Below are 19,469 nucleotides of genomic sequence, written 5' to 3' on the forward strand. Positions count from 1 at the left end.
TAGATTAAAGAAAGAAGAGAATTCTTCACAGGACGGTAATGTACTTGGCGTGTTTTGAGGTCTTTGAGGTCCTTCTCTGGATTGAGTTTTTATTAACTCAAATAACTTCTTAGGTCGGTTTCTGGCTTGGTCAAGTTGGCGACTGAAGAAGGAAGCTTTCGTGCGTTTGATTTTTCTAAAGTAAGCGTTTCTTTTTTTCTTTAGTGTTTTGAGATGCAGAGCTCAGGGGACTGATCGCCAGTTGCGTTCCGCAAGTCTCATGGCTCGCCTGTCTTCGTTAAGCAGTCCGTCATACCATGGTTTTGAATTTTTAGATGTAGCTCTCTTTAACTGAAGGGGGACAACTTCATTGATAATAGAGGACATCGAATTGAGGTAGTGGTCTGTGAGAACCAGTACGCCGGTAGCGTCAGTAGGGGGTAGGAGAAGATTGTAGCTGGAGGAGGGTAGAGAGTGAGGATTGAGTTTCCTCAAGTCCCTCCTCCAGACCTTAGATCTAGTCGATTGAGCCGGGTTAGATTTCACTTTTTCGTTGATGTAGAACGTGATAATGTGGTGATAAGACCAGTCACAGGGTAAGATTGAATCAAGTTGGATGGAATTGCCTTTGGAGATGATAAGATCCAGGATGGAGCCCTTGTCATGAGTAGGACTGTTGCAGAATTGGGAGAGGTCAAGGTCGCTGAGGAAGTTTTTGAGACTGTTGACAACATCGTCATTGAGATCATTCCAATGTAGGTTGAGGTCACCAATGAATATTTGTGTGTGTTGTCTTCCGGAATTCGTTGTGATCAGATCCATGAGGTGTTCTGCAAAGGTGAAGTTGTCTCCTGGTGGATGGTAAATAATGTGTAAGGAGCATATAGGATTACCTTCGCTATTGATGTCAAGGCAAAAGTACTCGCAGGAGGAGAAAATAGGGGAAATAGCTCTCATAACTGAGAGTTTGCTCCGGAAAATACATGCGATTCCACCTCCAATCTTGCCAATCCTATCCAATCTGATGATGTGATAGTTAGGGGGAACTAAGATGTCAAAGAGTGGTGAGGAAGATTTTGTTAACCAGGTTTCGGTGAGTACAATCAAGTCTAGGTCGTGTGCGATAATGAGGTCGGCAATGTCTGATGCGTGTCTAGGGGCCGACCTACAGTTCAAAAGTGAGCATTTAAGCTGGGGAGTGATAAAGGAGGAGGAGGGGTCAGTGGCGAGAGTGACTTTTTTAAGATTACTAGTTACTATGCCTCTATCATTGTGCGTAGAAGACCTGTGGGGGTTAGGGGGATAGTGGGGATGGGAAGGTGTTTGGGGGCTATGTGGGCCGAGAGTGTAAGATCATAGGAATGAAGAAGGGAGCGCATGTACAAAGCAGAAAGAGGGTTGAAGCTACGCCGAGGCCGAGTGGGGGTATTACGGGAGGGAATGGAGGTCCAGAAAGGGGGGTTGTGAGTGTATGAGAGTGGGGGATGGGTGTTGGGCATGTTGTATGAAAGGGATCCGGGGGGCGTGTGGTGCCTGGGTTGTTTCGAGTTGATCTCTTTAAGGGTGCAAAGTTCATCTTTAATTTGAAAGAGGGTGTACATAATCTTGTCCAGGATGTTGGTAGGGGCGGAAGTAGACGTAGATTGGGGAGCGGGAGGAGGAGGTTTGGTTTGGAGAGGTATAAGGTCGGTAGAAGGAAGGGGGGGGTAAGGCGGTGGAGGGGGGGAGGTGAGTAAAGTTTTGGACACTTCTCTGAGGAGGGGGATGTGGGGGTGGGCGTGGATACAGGTGGGAGGAGAGGTGTTGTAGGTGTGTGTAGGAGTGTAGTGGGTTCTCGGGTAGTAGATGGAGTGCATGCTTGGGAGGATGCGTAATGTGACATAATAGGGGGTGAAATGGTATTTAAAAGGGTGGATGGTGACACGGGACGGAGAAGGTGGGGGGAGTAATAGGGGTAGTGGAATGTGCAAAAGGCGAGTTAGTGAGTGGTGGAGCGATCAGTGAGTGCTAGATGGGGGAGGAGGGAATAACGATGGGGGGATGTGTGCGTAGCGGAGATCCCTAAAGAGTGGTTAATAGGTGAGTTGATAGCAATTGTAAGGCTAGTTGGGAGAATGATGGGGATAGATGAAGAGGGTAGAGGGGTGCAGGTAGGTGAGGAAGGAGGGTTGTGAGGGATGCAAGCAGGTGAGGAAGGGGGCTGTGAGAGGTGTGAGGCTCAGAGCTCCTGGAGGGTCTGGAGGTGGGGGGTGAGAGGGTGTTTAAAAAGGTAGGAGATGCGGAATCTGGGGAGCTGGGAGAAATGGGCATAAAGGAGGAAGTGGATGTGTTAGATAAATGCTTTTTAAAAATAGGGAAGATGTAGTCAAATAAGTTAAGGCCGTGGTCTGTGGACTGAATGAGAATAGTTCCGTTGTTGTAGATTGTAATGGTGGCTGTTGAGTGGAAGAGTTGTGATGGTGAAATGTAAATCATAAGCTCATGTGCAGATTTCCTCGTGGAGGAAATCACGAGTAGGGAAAGGAAGGCTTTCCTCCATTGAGCTCTGCGTTTTGTGAAGAAAATAATGTCAGTGGTCGTAACACCTTTATGTAGAGAGAAGTATGGGTCAGCAAAAGGTGTTTCAGGGTGAGATTTTAAAAAGTTATGTTTAAAGTGTTTGGCAGATTTTTTAGAGAGTTGCGGCGGGTAGATGATTTTGAAGGTGTGAGTGCCTGAAGGTTCCATGCTGAGTTGTGATGTAGATCAGAGAGAACGGAGAGGGGATGTACAACAAAATAGATTCAGCTTGAGGTAAACAAAGACAGTCTAAGATAGTCTAAGATGGCTAGAAGTAGTGCTGAATAGATCTGAAGTCCTTTAACTATGTTCATCGGATGTGGGGGAGTCCTGTTTCACTGATAGTTGAGTTGAGGGGGAAGCAGTGTGCAGCCTAAAGTAGTCCTATTTCACTGTTTAAAAGACTGAGGGGCAGGGCAAGCCCAGATGAGTTGTAGGATGGTAAAAACAGAGGAAGGGCTAGTGAATAACTTCGGGAGTGATCATTGGAAGAGGGGGGTCCATTGGTTTTATTATTAGTGACCTCGGCCATTTTAAATGCAGGAAATCAAAGCCAGTAAGTAAAAAAAGTCAAATTCACCATAGGTAGATTACCTTAAAATAATGTCGTTACTGAGGTCGTTTCAATAATGAAGCAGTGATCTGCAGTTCAGCCGAGTCCCATGTGATGCAAGAGAGCTATCATGCCATAGGTTAGGATGCAATCAGAATAGTTATATCAGGAGATAGCACCAAGGAGGACGCTGCAACAAATGAGGGTAAAGAGCCGCTAAAGAAGGGGGAGGGGAAGTGGAGCGTGGTAGAAGGCTTACTTGAAGTCTTTTGAGGTGTCTGCCTGGTGTCCACTACAGGCACTGAACCATGTGGACCGCTGCCGATGTCGAAGAGCTCACTGCAGTCACATAAGCCGGAGAGCGCTACGTCGGTTCCGAGGCTGCAGCGAGTCAGCTGTAATTGCCCATGTCAAACTGCAACGCTGTTAGTGCTGGGTAATTGACATACAAAGAACAGCCACCTCTCCAAGCAGGCTTAGGGGGTTCAGAGGTCAGAGGACAGGAAGCCGGGACATCTGTCGAGGAATCACCGTGTAAGCTGCCTCGGGGACCAGTAACTTCCGCGCAATTCCCGGGACGGCAGAGCAGTGCGTGTTGCTAGGGCTGGCAGGGCTCACAGAGGCTGGTCTCTCCGGAGGCAGGAGAATACAAGAATCGTCTTGAGTACATGGGGCGCCTTCGCCGAGACACCGAGTATTGGCAACTTCGTGCAAGAGTGCATAATCAGCTTTAAGCGCCGGGTATTAGCAGCTTCATGCGATCGGGCATTCACCTCAGTTAAGCCAAGATCATGAGGGCTGGATGCTCGATAAGCGGGGGACCTTAGGACTCGTACGGGTGGTGATAGCCGAAACTCGAACTGCGCCAGCCAAGCCCAAGCCTGAGTGGACAGCAGGGAGTCTCCTACGAGTGGTCGGCCATTTCCTCAGCAGATGGACGAGCAAAAGAGCTGCCTCCAGATGATACGAATGGCAAGGGGAGCAACGGAGTCCATGCGAAGGTAGGAGCACTGAGATTGTTCAAAAACGATGGGGAGAAAAAACCAGTTACTCTTGAGAAGGTGGTTCCCAGCTGTGACTGTCGCTAAGAGGGATAAACACCATAAAGGGATCCAGTGGCAAAGTGAGCAAGGGACTCACGTCTGAGCATAACCAGCCAACTTATGGCGAACAAAGTGGTAAAAAAGGGGGTGATGATGGACGGAGCATCTGAACCAATCAAACACTCACACCCAGTCAACAGATCTGGGTTTAATCCATCACCGTTCTTTAGCCCACTCTGCCACCCCAGTTCAGACATGGCCATATGCAAATCAGTCTGACCCTGTGCCCCATGGGACAGCTGATAGCCAGAAACCGGTCCTAGGATGCTTGATTCCGGTCCAGGGAAGACATGGCTTGGCAGTTTGGGCTGGACTGTTCCCATGAGGCACAGGGTCAAGACTGATTTGCATATGGCCATGTCTGAACTGGGGTGGCTTGGTGAGCAAAATAACGATGGATTAAACCCAGATCTGTGACTGGGGGTGAATGTTTTGCCATTGTGCAACTTCCGTCCATCATCTTGTGTTTTTTGCTGTTCACCCTATGTGGGAAGGGTATGCCCAGACGTGGGTCCCGTGCTCACTAAGCCACTGGAGTCAAGCTATCCTGGCTTAAAACGACTGATAGCCAGAAACCGGTCCTAGGATGCTTGATTCCGGTCCAGGGTAGACATGGCTTGGCAGTTCGGGCTGAACTGTTCCCATGAGGCACAGGGTCAAGACTGATTTGCATATGGCCATGTGTGAAATGGGGTGGCTTGGTGAGCAAAATAACGATGGATTAAACCCAGATCTGTGACTGGGGGTGAATGTTTTGCCATTGTGCAACTTCCGTCCATCATCTTGTGTGTTTTGCTGTTCACCCTATGTGGGAAGGGTATGCCCAGACGTGGGTCCCGTGCTCACTAAGCCACTGGAGTCAAGCTATCCTGGCTTAAAACGACTGATAGCCAGAAACCGGTCCTAGGATGCTTGATTCCGGTCCAGGGTAGACATGGCTTGGCAGTTCGGGCTGAACTGTTCCCATGAGGCACAGGGTCAAGACTGATTTGCATATGGCCATGTCTGAACTGGGTTGGCTTGGTGAGCAAAATAACGATGGATTAAACCCAGATCTGTGACTGGGGGTGAATGTTTTGCGATTGTGCAACATTCCGTCCATCATCTTGTGTGTTTTGCTCTTCACCCTATGTGGGAAGGGTATGTCCAGACGTGGGTCCCGTGCTCACTAAGCCACTGGAGTTAAGCTATCCTGGCTGAAGACGGCTGATAGCCAGAAACCGGTCCTAGGATGCTTGATTCCGGCCCAGGGAAGACATGGCTTGGCAGTTCGGGCTGGACTGTTCCCATGAGGCACAGGGTCAAGACTGATTTGCATATGGCCATGTCTGAACTGGGGTGGCTTGGTGAGCAAAATGGCGATGGATTAAACCCATATCTGTGACTGGGGGTGAATGTTTTGCCATTGTGCAACATTCCGTCCATCATCTTGTGTGTTTTACTTTTAGAAAGTTGGCATTTTCTTGTCCTAACTAGCTGGTGCCTGCAGCATGTATCCTGGGTTTATTTGACAGTTTATGGTTTATGGTTCATGGTTTATGGTTTATTTGACCTTTGGTCTTTGTATATTCCTCCTAAATAGCCACACAAGGATAAGTTACTTACCTGTAATCCTAGTTCTCTTCCAGGGGTTTCCTCATCAAAGTCATAAGCACTGAATATTCGCGCCCATGTGCGGGACCCCGGAAACAATATAAAAATATATATGTAAAAAAACATATATCTCGCTCCACATATATGTACGTACATATATTATTTTTCTCACACCAATGCAGCCCCAAAACTGAGGCTAAACAATGTAAACACATGTAAATGTACTGCAATTAGTAAGGATACAAAAAAACACATTAGGTCAAAATACCGTAAACTTTGTGTTTTAATGAGTAAAACCACTCATAAATCCTGAAAATTGCTAATAAATAGACATTGTTAGCCCTCAGGCTGCATTGTAAAACAAAAGCATAGAAAATGAAACCATTTTCTACAAAAACTGGCACCGTGCCTTTAAGGCAGCCATGACCCCAGGCTTCCCATCATGCCTCAGGGTTGACAGTTAGGTCAGTTGTTCTTTGCATAACCCTGAAGACAGGGCTCAACCATAGGATTGTAATAGTACCAAATCTCATTTACCTGGCGGGTGGGTTGCTTATGACTTTGATGAGGATACCCCTGGAAGAGAACTAGGATTACAGGTAAGTAACTTATCCTTTTCTTCCAGGGGATCCTCATCAATAGTCATAAGCACTGAATAGAATAGCAAGACCATCAACCACCTGCAGGTAAATGAGAAGTACATGACCCAACCATATAATAACAGCCAATAACTCAGCTGCTAAACAGATTCCTCAGGGAGGCCTGACCCACCTGGGTATCTGCTTTCGTGTCAGAATCTAGACAGTAATGTCTGGTAAATGTATGGACAGACCTCCAGGTCGCCGCTTTACAAATCTCAGACATGGGCACATTATGCAGGAAAGCCGCCGTGGCAGCTCTACCTCTAGTGGAATGCGCCTTAGGGGTAACCCCCAGAGGTTTTTGTGCCAATTGGTAAGCAAGTTTGATACACGAAACAATCCATCTGGAAATGGAACGTTTCGACGCTGCATGGCCAGTTCTGATCGATCCATAGTTAATAAATAACTGATCAGAATGACGAATAGACTTGGACCTGTCTAGATAGAATTTTAAAACCCCTTTCAGGTCTAAAGAGTGTAAAGCCCTCTCAGCTGGAGTAGAGGGATTGCGAAAGAAAGTGGGCAGAGAAATTGATTGATTAACATGAAAATCTGATACCACTTTCAGCAGGAACGAAGGGTGCGTTCTCAGCACCACTCTATTCAACTGAAACACTGTATATGGTTCCTTGGTACAGAGAGCTTGAATCTCGCTCACCCTACGGGCTGACGTAATCGCTACCAAAAAATCCGCTTTCCAGAAAATATGCTGTAAAGTAGCTTTATGAATGGGCTCAAAAGGAGGGCCCATCAACTTTGATAGTACTAGGTTCAGCTCCCAGGGAGGAGAAGAAGGACGTACAGGAGGGTACACCTTTTTCAGACCCTGATGGAAATCCTTTACCACTGGCAACTGGAAAAAAGAGGTTTGTGAAGGTGATCGCCTATAAGCTGTTATAGCAGCTAAATGCACCTTAATGGAATTAAACTTCAACCCTGCTTTAGCCAAGTACAACAAGTAGGGAAGAACCGCTTCTTCCTGACCCTTCACCGGATTATGACCATTCTGCATGCACCACATATAGAACCGCTTCCACTTGCATGCGTAAGAGTGTCTTGTGGAAGGACGTCTTGCTTCTCTCAGAATGGACATGCAGTCTTGTGGCAGTCCTAGATGGCCGTACTGAATGACCTCAGGAGCCATGCTGCTAAGCTCAGTGACGGAAGGTTGGGATGGTGAATCCTCCCGTTCATCTTCGATAACAGGTCCGGCCTGCATGGAAGCCTCTTGTGAGGAGACACTGACAGGTGAAGCAGGTCCGTGTACCACCATTGTCTCGTCCAGTCGGGGGCAATCAGGATCATTGTTGTGCACGATTGGTTCAGCTTGCTCACCACCTTCGGGATCAGTGGAAGGGGTGGAAAGGCGTACACAAATTCCCCTGATCAGTCGATCAAAAGAGCATTCCCTCTCGATCCTGATCGGTAGAACCTTGAGGCGAAGCTTGGGCATTTGCTGTTTACGTCGTCCGCGAAAAGGTCTATGGAAGGACGACCCCAAGACTGGAAAATACCTTCTAGCACTTCGTCGTTGAGAACCCAGTCCTCTCTGTCTTCGAAGTGTCGACTTAGAGCGTCCGCCCTCACATTCTGCTCTCCTGGGAGGTGGACTGCTTGAACAGACAACTTGCGAGCCAGAAGCCAATGCCAGATGCGCTGAGCTTCCAGTGATAGAGTCCTTGAGCGAGTTCCTCCCTGCTTGTTCAAGTAATACATCGTGGTGGTGTTGTCCGTTTGTACTAGAACCGCTGCCTCCTGAAGCGAGGGAAGGAACGCTTTGAGGGCCAGGTGGACTGCTCTCAATTCCAGCAAGTTGATGTGGTAGGTGCTTTCTTTGGAAGACCACAGACCCTGCACTTGGAGAGGCCCCATGTGCGCTCCCCAGCCTTGTAAAGACGCGTCTGTGATTATCGTTTGTGTAGGAGGAGTTTGATGGAAGAGAACTCCCACCTGCATGTTCCGCTTCTTTGTCCACCACGGGATGGAAGCTCGAGCTACCTCTGACAAAGTGATCTGATCATTCCAGCGAGCTGATTGCTGGTCCCATTTGTCCTCCAGATCCTGCTGAAGAGGACGCATCCGAAGTCTGGCGTTCGGTACTAAGATGCATGAGGTCATCGACCCTAAGAGGGAGGCTATTTTTCGCACTTTCTGAGTCCTGCTGCGAAGAACTTGCTGGCACTTGAGCGTTACAGAAAACTGTCTCTCCTCCGAAGGAAACACTTTTCCTACTTTGGAGTCTAGCAGAGCTCCTAGGAAGTGAATCTTCTGAGTGGGTTGGGAGACAGACTTGCTGTAGTTGACATGTAGGCCTAGCCGCTGACAGAGCTCTATGCAGGTCTGGAATTGGTTCCTTACGTTGTCTGGGGAAGGACCTTTCAACAGCCAATCGTCTAGGTATGGGTATACGAAGAGCCCCCTGCGGCACAGAGCTGCCGCCACCACTGCGACACACTTCGTGAACACCCTGGGGGCCGACTTCAACCCAAACAGTAGGACTTTGAACTGGTAGTGGGAGGTCCCCACCCGGAACCGAAGGAATCTCCTGTCATCGAGCCGTATCGGGACATGAAAGTATGCATCTTGAAGGTCCAGCGAACACATCCAATCCCCCTTCCTGAGATGTGGATATATTTGATGAAGCGCCAACATGCGAAACTTTTCTTTTCTGACATGTAGATTGAGTGTTCTCAGGTCCAGAATGGGCCTGTACTCCGCCTTCTGGCCCTTTTTTTCTGACCAGAAAATACCTCGAATAGACTCCTTTCCCCCTTTGAGCCACCGGCACCCTCTCGATGGCTGATTTTTCGAGGAGTGTCGCTACTTCTTTCTTTAGCAGTTGTAGCTGGTGGCTTGACGTTGGCATCGGAGGAACGGATGGAGGTAGACGATGAAAACGAAGACAGTACCCATTCTGCAGCGTAGACAACACCCATTGATCTTTTGTAATGGCCTGCCACTCTGTCCTGTGATGTGCAATGCTTCCCCTCACTGGAGTGGACAACGGCGCTGGAGGAAGTGAAGACTCATTGTTTCTGCTGAGGCTTATTGAAGTTGTTGCCTTGGCGCTGATGAACAATAGTTACTTACCTGTAATCTGTGGTTCTCCAGTATTGGTGTCTTTCATAGATTCACATGCCTGAATCATTCCCCGTCGTCGGAGTGGGAGTCCCACGGTACATAAAAAAGCAATAAAATGCTATAAATATATAGTAATACCAATAGAAATGAACCAGGAAGTAAAACAGCCAATGGTACAGTAGGCAAAAACTTCCCATCTATGACTATCACAGTCATTTTGTATAGTCCAAACTACAGCCAATCAGGCGCCAGCACCCACCAGAATGTTCTCCCCAGAGGCTCAGGCTCTCAGATTTTCTCGCAAGGAGTGAAGGTAAACCATAATAGCCTAGAAAGCCTCTGAGGGGAGGTGGGCGGGTTGCATGTGAATCTATGAAAGACACCAATACTGGAGAACCACAGATTACAGGTAAGTAACTATTGTTCTTCTCCAGTATTAGGGGTGTCTTTCATAGATTCACATGCCTGAATCAGAGTAGCTAGCAGTACATATCTTTGCTGAACAGACGCTCATAACACCCAGCTTGTCAGCTAGTAATGCAAATAACAATGCAAAGAGAATAAACACATATCATATAAAGCATAACATAATGCAATCAAGAAAATATGTGAAAACATAACATAAGAAGCGTCTGACAGCAGAAAAACAAGGAGGTGGGAAACAGAGGCTCACCTTAATGAAACAGATTCCGTAGAACAGCTCGACCCACAGAAGTATCAGCCTCGCTGATGGACTCTAGACAGTAATGTCTGGTAAAGGTATGGCGACTCGCCCAAGTCGCCGCCTTGCAGATCTGCTGAAGTGGGACTCCAGCGAATAAGGCCGTAGATGAGGAGACTGCTCTTGTAGAGTGCGCTCTGGGCGCAGATGGTAAAGGTCTCCCAGCCTGTGCATGGCAAAAGGCAATGGCAGCAGATATCCATCTTGCAATAGTCTGTTTTGATACTGCCTGCCCTTTACGAATCGCACCGTAGGTAATGAACAACTGGTCAGAGGTGCGTACAGCAGAAGTTCTTTGTAGATAGAATTTAAGACATCTTCTAATGTCAAGCGAGTGTAAAGCTCTTTCCGCAGGAGTTTGCGGGTCTGGAAAAAATGATTTAAGAACAACAGGTTCGTTCAGATGAAAATCCGAAGGTACTTTAGGAATGTATTTGGGATTTGTGCGAAGTATGACAGAATCGCTAGTGAATTGGAGGAAAGGATGATGAACAGTGAAAGCTTGGATATCACTAACTCTCTTGGCGGATGTTAAGGCTAAAAGCAGTGATACCTTCCACGAAAGATACTTCAAGTCAGCTCGATGGATGGGCTCAAATGGGTGACGCATGAGTTGACCCAGGACCACATTCAGATGCCACAAAGGAGGTGGACGACGTACTGGAGGGAACATTCTGAAGAGGCCTTTAAAGAACTGTTGGATAATTCTTGATGAATACAGAGAATTGGACCCATCCTGTCGATATCTGGATATTGCAGCCAGAAATACCTTCAAAGTAGCATGGGACAGACCTGTTCGTGCCAACTGCAAGAAAAAAGGAAGAATTTCCTCAGGCTTTGCTAAAAAAGGGTGAACACCTGCTGAACGGCACCAGATACAGAAGCGTTTCCATTTGAGACTGTAAGTCTTGATGGTTGCGGGTGCTCTAGCTTTGGCCAACACCTCTTTACAGTCTGCAGGGATGTTCAAGTGTGCAAACTCATGGTGTTCAGGAGCCAAGCCGCTAATCTCAGCGATGCTGGGTCCGGATGGAAGATTTGACCTTCCTGAACACTGAGCAAGTTCGGGATTGGATGTAACTGAATTGGTTTGCTCTCTGATAGTAGGAGGAGCTCCGTAAACCAATATTGGCGCGGCCATCTGGGCGCGATCAGGATCAGTCGGCAAGGTTCCTTCCTCATCTTCCGCAGAACCTTGGGGACTAACGGAATCGGTGGGAAAGCGTACGCAAACCTCAGGGACCAATCGAGGGAGAATGCATTCCCCAGAGAATTCTTGTGGGGGTGCCAGCTGGCGAAGCTCAGGCATTTGCTGTTGGTACTTGTCGCAAATAGGTCCAGGTCTGGCCAACCCCACTGATGAAAGATGTGGTCCACTGTGTTCTGGTGAAGCTCCCATTCGTGGTTGGTGATTGTTGTCCTGCTGAGTGCATCCGCAAGGACGTTTTCCGTTCCCGGAACATGCACCGCATGCAACTGTACATTGTGGTGAAGAGCCCATGTCCATAATTCCTGCGCCTCTTGAGACAGGAGAAGAGATCGAGTTCCTCCCTGTTTGTTGACGTAGTGCATACTTGTTGTGTTGTCTGTTCTTATCAACACATTGGTGTTCTGAATGATGGCACAAAACGCCTTGAGGGCAAGAAAAATGGCTCTCAGTTCCAAACGATTGATGTGCCACAGTTTCTGTTGCACAGTCCATTTGCCACTGATCGTGAGGCCTTGCAGATGAGCCCCCCAGCCCTCGAGGGATGCATCTGTAGTGATGGTGAGACTTGGTGGTTCTTGAAGGAACGCATGACCCTGACTGAGATGACACCTCTGTGTCCACCACAGAAGAGACTCCTTCATGAGTGGTGTGATTTGAATGAGGTCCTCGAAAGTGCCTGAAACCTGTTGCCACTGCAAGGCTAGTTCCTCCTGCAGCGGCCTCATTTGAAGCCGGCAATTTGGAAGTAATGGAATACAAGCCGATGCCATCCCCAGAAAGGATTTGTAAAGTCGGACAGAAACTGACCTTCTTTGCATGAGATCTTGTGCTAGCCGACTTATTTTCATTTGTCTCTCCTTGGAGACGAAAGCTTTGCATTTGTGAGTGTCCAACATTGCTCCTAAGAATGCTATTCTTTGAGACGATTGCATTTGGGATTTGGAGAAATTTATTGTCAGGCCTAGAGACTGAAACAGGTGGAGACACTGTTGAAGGTGACGTTGAACGGTGCCATGAGAATTGGCCTTTATAAGGCAATCGTCCAGATATGGGAAAATTTGTATTCCCTCCAGCCGGAGGTGCGCAGCTACTGGAGCTAAAACCTTCGTAAAAACTCTTGGAGCTGACCGTAGTCCAAAAGGAAGGACTTTGAATTGGTAGTCCCTGCCAGCCACCCTGAAGCGAAGGAATTTCCTGTGGCGAGGTAGGATGGGGATGTGGAAATATGCATCTTGGAGGTCTAGGGTGACCATGCAATCTCCTGCTGTTAGTAGATGCAAAATTTCTTGAAGAGAGAGCATCCGGAACGTCAATTTCCTTAGATATTTGTTTAATGCACGAAGATCGAGGATCGGGCGCCACTCCCCGTTCTTCTTTCTGATCAGGAAGAACCTGGAGTAAAATCCTAGTCCTCTCATCCTCTGAGGAACGGTCTCGATAGCTCCTTTTTGTATCATCATTTTGATTTGGGTAAGCAGCTCCTTCAGGTGAGCTGGAGGCGGGCCCTTTGGCGGTACATTTGGGGGAAATTTTTCGAATTCTAGGGCATGGCCCCTGGCGACAATATCCAGGACCCATTTGTCCGTTGTTATCGACTGCCAATTGGAGTAAAATTTGGAGATTCTTCCGCCAAGTCTTTTGAGAGGGTGGAAAGACGGTGGTGGCAGGTGAAAAATATCATTGTCGCTTGTCCTTGCCGCGGTAGGTAGCCTTACCCCTGTTTGGGGTGTATTGAGATCTTTTCTGCCCATAAGACTGGTAGCGCTGATTTTGGTAGCGCTGATTACCCTGACGGTATGAGGATTGCTGATGTTGTTGCTGGTATCCACCTCTATTGAAGGACGTTCCTCGTCCTCTCGCTCCTCGAAAGGGCGGCTTGTGAAATTGTAGAGTGCCCAAGGATTTGGCCGTTTCGGTATCCTTCTTGATAGTCTGTAAGGCCTCCTCTACCTTGGGGCCGAATAAATATTCGCCATCAAATGGCATGTCTAGAACTCGGTTTTGTACTTCCTGTCTGAAGGCAGTGGAACGTAACCACCCCTGTCTACGGAGAACCGCAGCCCCTGCTAATTGGCGAAAACCTGTAGATGCCACATCAACAGCTGAATCAATTATCTCTTCAGAGGTCCTTTGACCTTCATTGAGAATCTGGAGTGCCTCCGCCTTGGATGGCTCAGGGAGGAGATCGATAAATGGTGAAATGTCAGACCACATTTGACGGTCGTAACGACCTAAGATGGCTAATGCGTTGGCAGCACGGACAGTCGTTGCAGCCATGGTGGAAACTCGTTTTCCTATTGAGTCTAGGCGTCTGCCATCTCTATCCGGCGGCGCCGTAACTGCAGAGGACGGATTTCTGGCCCTTTTCTGGGCCGCCTGGACAATTACCGAGTCAAGTTTTGCTTGTCCAATGAGACAGGCAGGCGTCTTGTCTGGAGCTTTATATTTTTTATCAATTCTTGGCAAGACTGGAGGAATGGAAGCCGGCGTTGACATCACCTTAACACCTTCCTTCCAGATGAATTCCACAATGGGTATTGTCCTAATTTGTCGTCTGGGCTGATCTTTAAAATCGTAAAGGAAACATTCTTGTTGAGTATGCTCCATTTTCATATGAAAACGTGCGGTTGCACGCTCCATCAGCAAGTGAAAATTTGCTACATCAACAGGAGGGGAGGCCGACGCAGTCTGAGGAGATGTTGAAGGAGATTGGACCTGATAGTCCTCCCACTCCGATAAATCATCCACTTCTCCTTCTTCCCGTTGGTCGTCATCTTCCGAGGATTGCGGGTCCTCTTCGTGAGCAGGTTGTGGGTGTGAAGGTGGGCACACCGATGGGAGCACGGGTGGAGGCGTTTCCGAAATTGGAGTTGCTTGTCCAGAACCTGCCGATTCCGAAGGTGGAAACCTCCGATAGTAATCGTCCAGCATAAATTGCAAGTTGGATATTAAATCCAAAGGCACTTGAGCAACAGGGGTAGTGACAGGCATCGATACTTCAGCAGGAGAGTGAGGATCCTCATATTCATCATCCTGAAGTTTAATATGTAACTCCGATGGACTAGTGGCTTGTCCAAAAGTATTCTGGACCATCTCATTGTCACTGTCAGAATCCAGTAGTTGGTCTGGGACTTCAGAGGACACCTTGTGAGGTGAAACACGCAGGGGTGAAAGCCTCATTACAGTGTTGCGCAGTTGTTCTGCTGCTTGGCGTGGTGTTAAAAACACCGTCGACGGAGACCACACCTGTAGTGCCGTGCATGAGGATAACTGCGGCGTCGTCGGAGGGTTAACTTCCGATGGATTTGTCGTCGACGGACCACCTCTCGTCGACGGGACACTTTTCGGCAACGAAATAGTCGTCGTCGACGGGACACTCGTCGTCGACGGAAGACCTTTCGTCGACGGGACACTCGTCGTCGACGGGACAGTTTTCGTCGACGGGACACCCATCGTCGACGGGACACTCTTCGTCGACGGGACACTCTTCGTCGACGGGACACTCTTCGTCGACGGGACACTCTTCGTCGACGGGACACTCTTCGTCGACGGGACACTCTTCGTCGACGGGACACCCTTCGTCGACGGGACACTCCTCGTCGACGGGACCGTCTTCGTGGACGAGTCACTCCTCGTCGACGGTGTTATTATCGTCGACGGCGTAGAGCCTGACGACGAGCTCGTCGACGGAGTCTTTTTCGTCGGCGGTAAAGCCTTTAAAGGCGTCGACGACGAGGCGTCGACGACGGACGTCGACGAAATAGGCCTCACAGAAACAAAAACCATCGTTGGAGATGCCGTAGACGAGGACATAACCATACTAGGTTTTGGAGATGAAAATGTTACCGTAGATGTCACTGAAGTCGTCGTTCTCGTCGACGAGGAAGCTGAAGAAGACCTCACAGGAGGCGGAGATGAATTCTGTGGTAACATCCTGTCAGAAGATAGAAGAAGATTGAGTTTTTTCCCCTTTGAGGAAGCAGAAGCGCCTTCCATGCCCCTGGAGGTGGGGACAGCCTGAGAAGTGGAAGGTTGATCCAGTCCTTTAGCAGGTGGTTGTTTTTTAGGCAGTATAGCCTTGGGAGATGACATTCCCTCAGGCGCAGATCTCTTCCTGGAGGCTGAAGTGGAAGCAGAGGTGACACTGCCTACTTCAGAAACAGGATTAGAAGAATCCTTTAGCCTCTTCAACCACAGCAGTAAACGACCCTCTCTATCTCTGAGAGTCTTCTGAGGCATGGTTCTGCAGATCTTACAATCAGAGGCCTGGTGGTCTGGGTAAAGACAATAGATACACTTTTTGTGTGGATCCTTCTCAAAAAGCCGAGGCTTACCACAGCAGTCACAGGCTCTGAAGAGAGATTTCTTTGAAGACATCCTGAAGAGAAGACACAGATGAAGTTAGAAGTTTGAAAAACTGAGCAGAGCTCAGGGAGACTCCCTTCACACGACGTGCGGTAGAAAATCTGAGAGCCTGAGCCTCTGGGGAGAACATTCTGGTGGGTGCTGGCGCCTGATTGGCTGTAGTTTGGACTATACAAAATGACTGTGATAGTCATAGATGGGAAGTTTTTGCCTACTGTACCATTGGCTGTTTTACTTCCTGGTTCATTTCTATTGGTATTACTATATATTTATAGCATTTTATTGCTTTTTTATGTACCGTGGGACTCCCACTCCGACGACGGGGAATGATTCAGGCATGTGAATCTATGAAAGACACCCCTAATACTGGAGAATCCCACTTCCTTTGGAATTGCGCTGGCCTTTATATTGCGATTTTTGTTGGCCTTGCTGGTTCTGGCCCTTCTGCCAGTGAGGGGTTTGAACCCTCTGCTTCGAAGAGCATTTGTTGTCAGAACGGAACTTCTTCCGGAATTCCTTTTTCTTTTCAAGCCCCACGGCTTTAAGGGTATCTAACTCCGTTTTCATCCGTTGCATCTCTTCATCAGCACTCGCCCCAAAGAGAGATGTGCCCGAAAAAGGAAGGTTTAGGATTCTGGCTTGAGCCTCAGGTTTTAATGCTGTTAGGCGCAACCATGAGGATCTCCTCGCTGTGATTCCATGCGCATATCCATGCGCAGCCAGAGTAGCTCAATCTGCCGCCGCCCCTACAATCTGATTGGAGACTTGACTGCCCTCCATCAGAATCTCCTCAAAGTCCTTTCTATCTTCCTGAGGAAGTTTTGCAGAAAACCTCTGAAGCGAGTCCCACAGAGATCTATCGTATCTGCCCAGCAGAGCTTCCGCATTGGCGACCTTGAGAAAGAGGCTGAGGTGTTACACACTCTTCTCCCCCATGAGTCTTGTAACTTGCTGTCCTTATCCGGCGGTACCGTGGATGAGGAGGCCATCGCATTGGATTTTTTAGCCGCCACAATGATTACTGAATCTGGTGGTGGGTCGGACTTGAGGAACAGGGGATCCTCTTCAGGAGAGCGATATTTCTCAAGAATCCTCGCTGGAACTGACTTCACCGTAGCCGGAGTCAGGAAGACCTCATTCACCGGATCCATGATACCTGGGACCAATGGCAGCAAAGGTTTGGGTGCCGATCTGTGCTGCAGGGTTTTAAAGATGATCGTCGCCTTGACCTGAGGAGCTGTTATAGGAACTCCCAGCTTCAGGGCTCCCCTGCCCAAGATGTCTTGGAACGAGAAAATATCCCCAGTTGGAGATATTCTCGATTGTGGGCTGTCTGTCAGAGTCAGAGAGTAATCCCTGTGAGAGCGTGACCTCGAAGAACTTGAAGATCTATGAGTCCGCCTTCCGTTCCTGGACCTAGATCTTCTCCTACTTGAGCGCACTCTAGAACAAGACTGCTCCCTGTGGCTAGATCTTCTCTTACTTGAGCGCACTCTAGAGCGAGACCGCTCTTTGTGGCGGGAGGCTTGTTCTCGATAAGCCCTCAAACGGTCCGCCGTCTCCTTGTCCTTGGCCCAGTGGTGAAGAGGTCTGTACCACCTTGGGGAAAGACGAACAGAAGGAGACTTCAGGGTGCGATCTCTCACTGGCGAACATGTCGGAGGTTGATCCGCTTGTTCCTGCTGCGACCTTGTAGGAGACTTGGACCTCTCCCTGTCCGAGGAGCTGACTTCCCCGTCCGAAGATCTGTCACTGCGAAATGTCGAGGAGGATGAGGACAGGCTCACCAGAGACTGTCTAGAGGAAGACCTCGACCGACCTCTCACACCCGAGTCCCTTCTCCTTTTGCTGGGAGGATCCTGTAACGGGGATTGTTCCACCTCCGCAGCCAATGCTGATCTTGGTGAACCCTGCTGAGACATCAGGGCCTGAGGCTGGTCCAATGATTGACTCTCCCTCAAAGGTGATCTTCCCTGTGTTGTTGTAGGGGAGACATTCCCTGAATTCGAGTCACCCCGTTCCCTGGATCTCTGCTGACCGGTCGACGGTGGCTGCTTTGACGCCGAACGCCGAGTAGAAGAACGCCCTCTCGATGCCGACCGTGATCTCCTCGACGCCGATCTCCTGTGTGACGGCGGAGGATGCTCCGACATCGAGTGCCGCTGCTCCGACGTTGAATGTTCCCTCAACCTCGAGTGCCGATGACTGTCTCTCGACGGAGAACGTCTCGACGTTGAAGGTTGTCTGCCGTATGACGACGGAGGCTGCTTTGACGTCAAACGCCGATGATCTGGCGACGACGGAGGATGCCTCAACATCGAATGCTGCTGGGCTGATTGCGACGGAGGCTGCCTCAACGTCGAATGCCATTGACTGGGCGTCGACGTAGGCTGCTTCGACGCCGAACGACGATGTCTGATCGTCGACAGAGGCTCCCTCGACGTCGAACGACCACGATTAGTCGTCGACGGAGGTTGTCTCGACGCCGAACGCCGGTGACCAGGCGTCAACGGAGAATGCCTCGACGTCACAGCATGCCGATGCTGCTTCGATGCCGGTTGGTTCGCCGTCGAGCTCCTCCGCTTCAACGGCGACCTACCCCTCAACGCTGTCTGTAGCGGAGGTACCTTGCCTTTCGACGCTGAAGACGTCTTCTTCGTCCCCGTCGACTGCTTCTTCGACACCGATCCCGACGCCGAAGGTGAACCAGTCGGGATTCCTCTCGACGTCGACCGCGTCCTGCGACTTTTCTGCTTCTTGGGAGATCTTCCTCGCTCAGAAAGTCCATAAGCACGACTTCTCTCTCTGTCTTTGAGAGTTCTGGTCGATAAAACCTGGCAGTGTTCACAGGATTTTGAAGAATGAGAGTCTGGTAGGCACAGGATACACACTGGATGAGTGTCAGTCTTGGCCATTTTCCTTCCACATGAAGGGCATTTGTCAAAGAGGGAAGGCATTTTGACAAAAAAATTACCTTTTTTAAGCCTAAAAGAGGTAGCAGTAACACCCTAAGTCCAAAAGACGTCGAGTGAAATCTAAAAATGTACATAAACTGGCATATTTTTTGACAGAAAGTCAAAAAGAAAGGGAGCTGTTTCACCAGGGTCCTGACTGAAGGAGCCGGAAAGAACAACTGACCTAACTGTCAACCCTGAGGCATGATGGGAAGCCTGGGGTCATGGCTGCCTTAAAGGCACGGTGCCAATTTTTGTTGAAAATGGTTTCATTTTCTATGCTATTGTTTTACAATGCAGCCTGAGGGCTAACAATGTCTATTTATGAGCAATTTTCAGGATTTATGAGTGGTTTTACTCATTAAAACACAAAGTTTACGGTATTTTGACCTAATGTGTTTTTTTGTATCCTTACTAATTGCAGTACATGTACATGTGTCTACATTGTTTAGCCTCAGTTTTGGGGCTACATTGGTGTGAGAAAGATAATATATGTACGTACATATATGTGGAGCGAGATATATGTTTTTTTACATATATATTTTTATATTGTTTCGGGGTCCCGCACATGGGCGGGAATATTCAGTGCTTATGACTATTGATGAGGATCCCCTGGAAGAGAATAGGGAGCTTCGGTGTGCCTGAATGGGCCATCACTAGCAGGATGGGAGGGCAGAGTTAGTCACAGCCCAACTTACATCTGAATAGGC

At 48.8% G+C, this 19,469-nt stretch overlaps 1 protein-coding gene across 9 annotated transcripts in view; it reads right to left on the reverse strand.

Moving 5' to 3' along the window:
- HFM1 (helicase for meiosis 1) overlaps positions 1-19,469 on the reverse strand; it is a 4,349,684-nt gene that overhangs the window by 309,953 nt on the left and 4,020,262 nt on the right. The window lies entirely within an intron of this gene.

This window comes from Lissotriton helveticus, chromosome 1_1 (genome assembly GCF_964261635.1).
Source record: "Lissotriton helveticus chromosome 1_1, aLisHel1.1, whole genome shotgun sequence".
NCBI classification, from domain to species: Eukaryota; Metazoa; Chordata; class Amphibia; order Caudata; family Salamandridae; genus Lissotriton; species Lissotriton helveticus.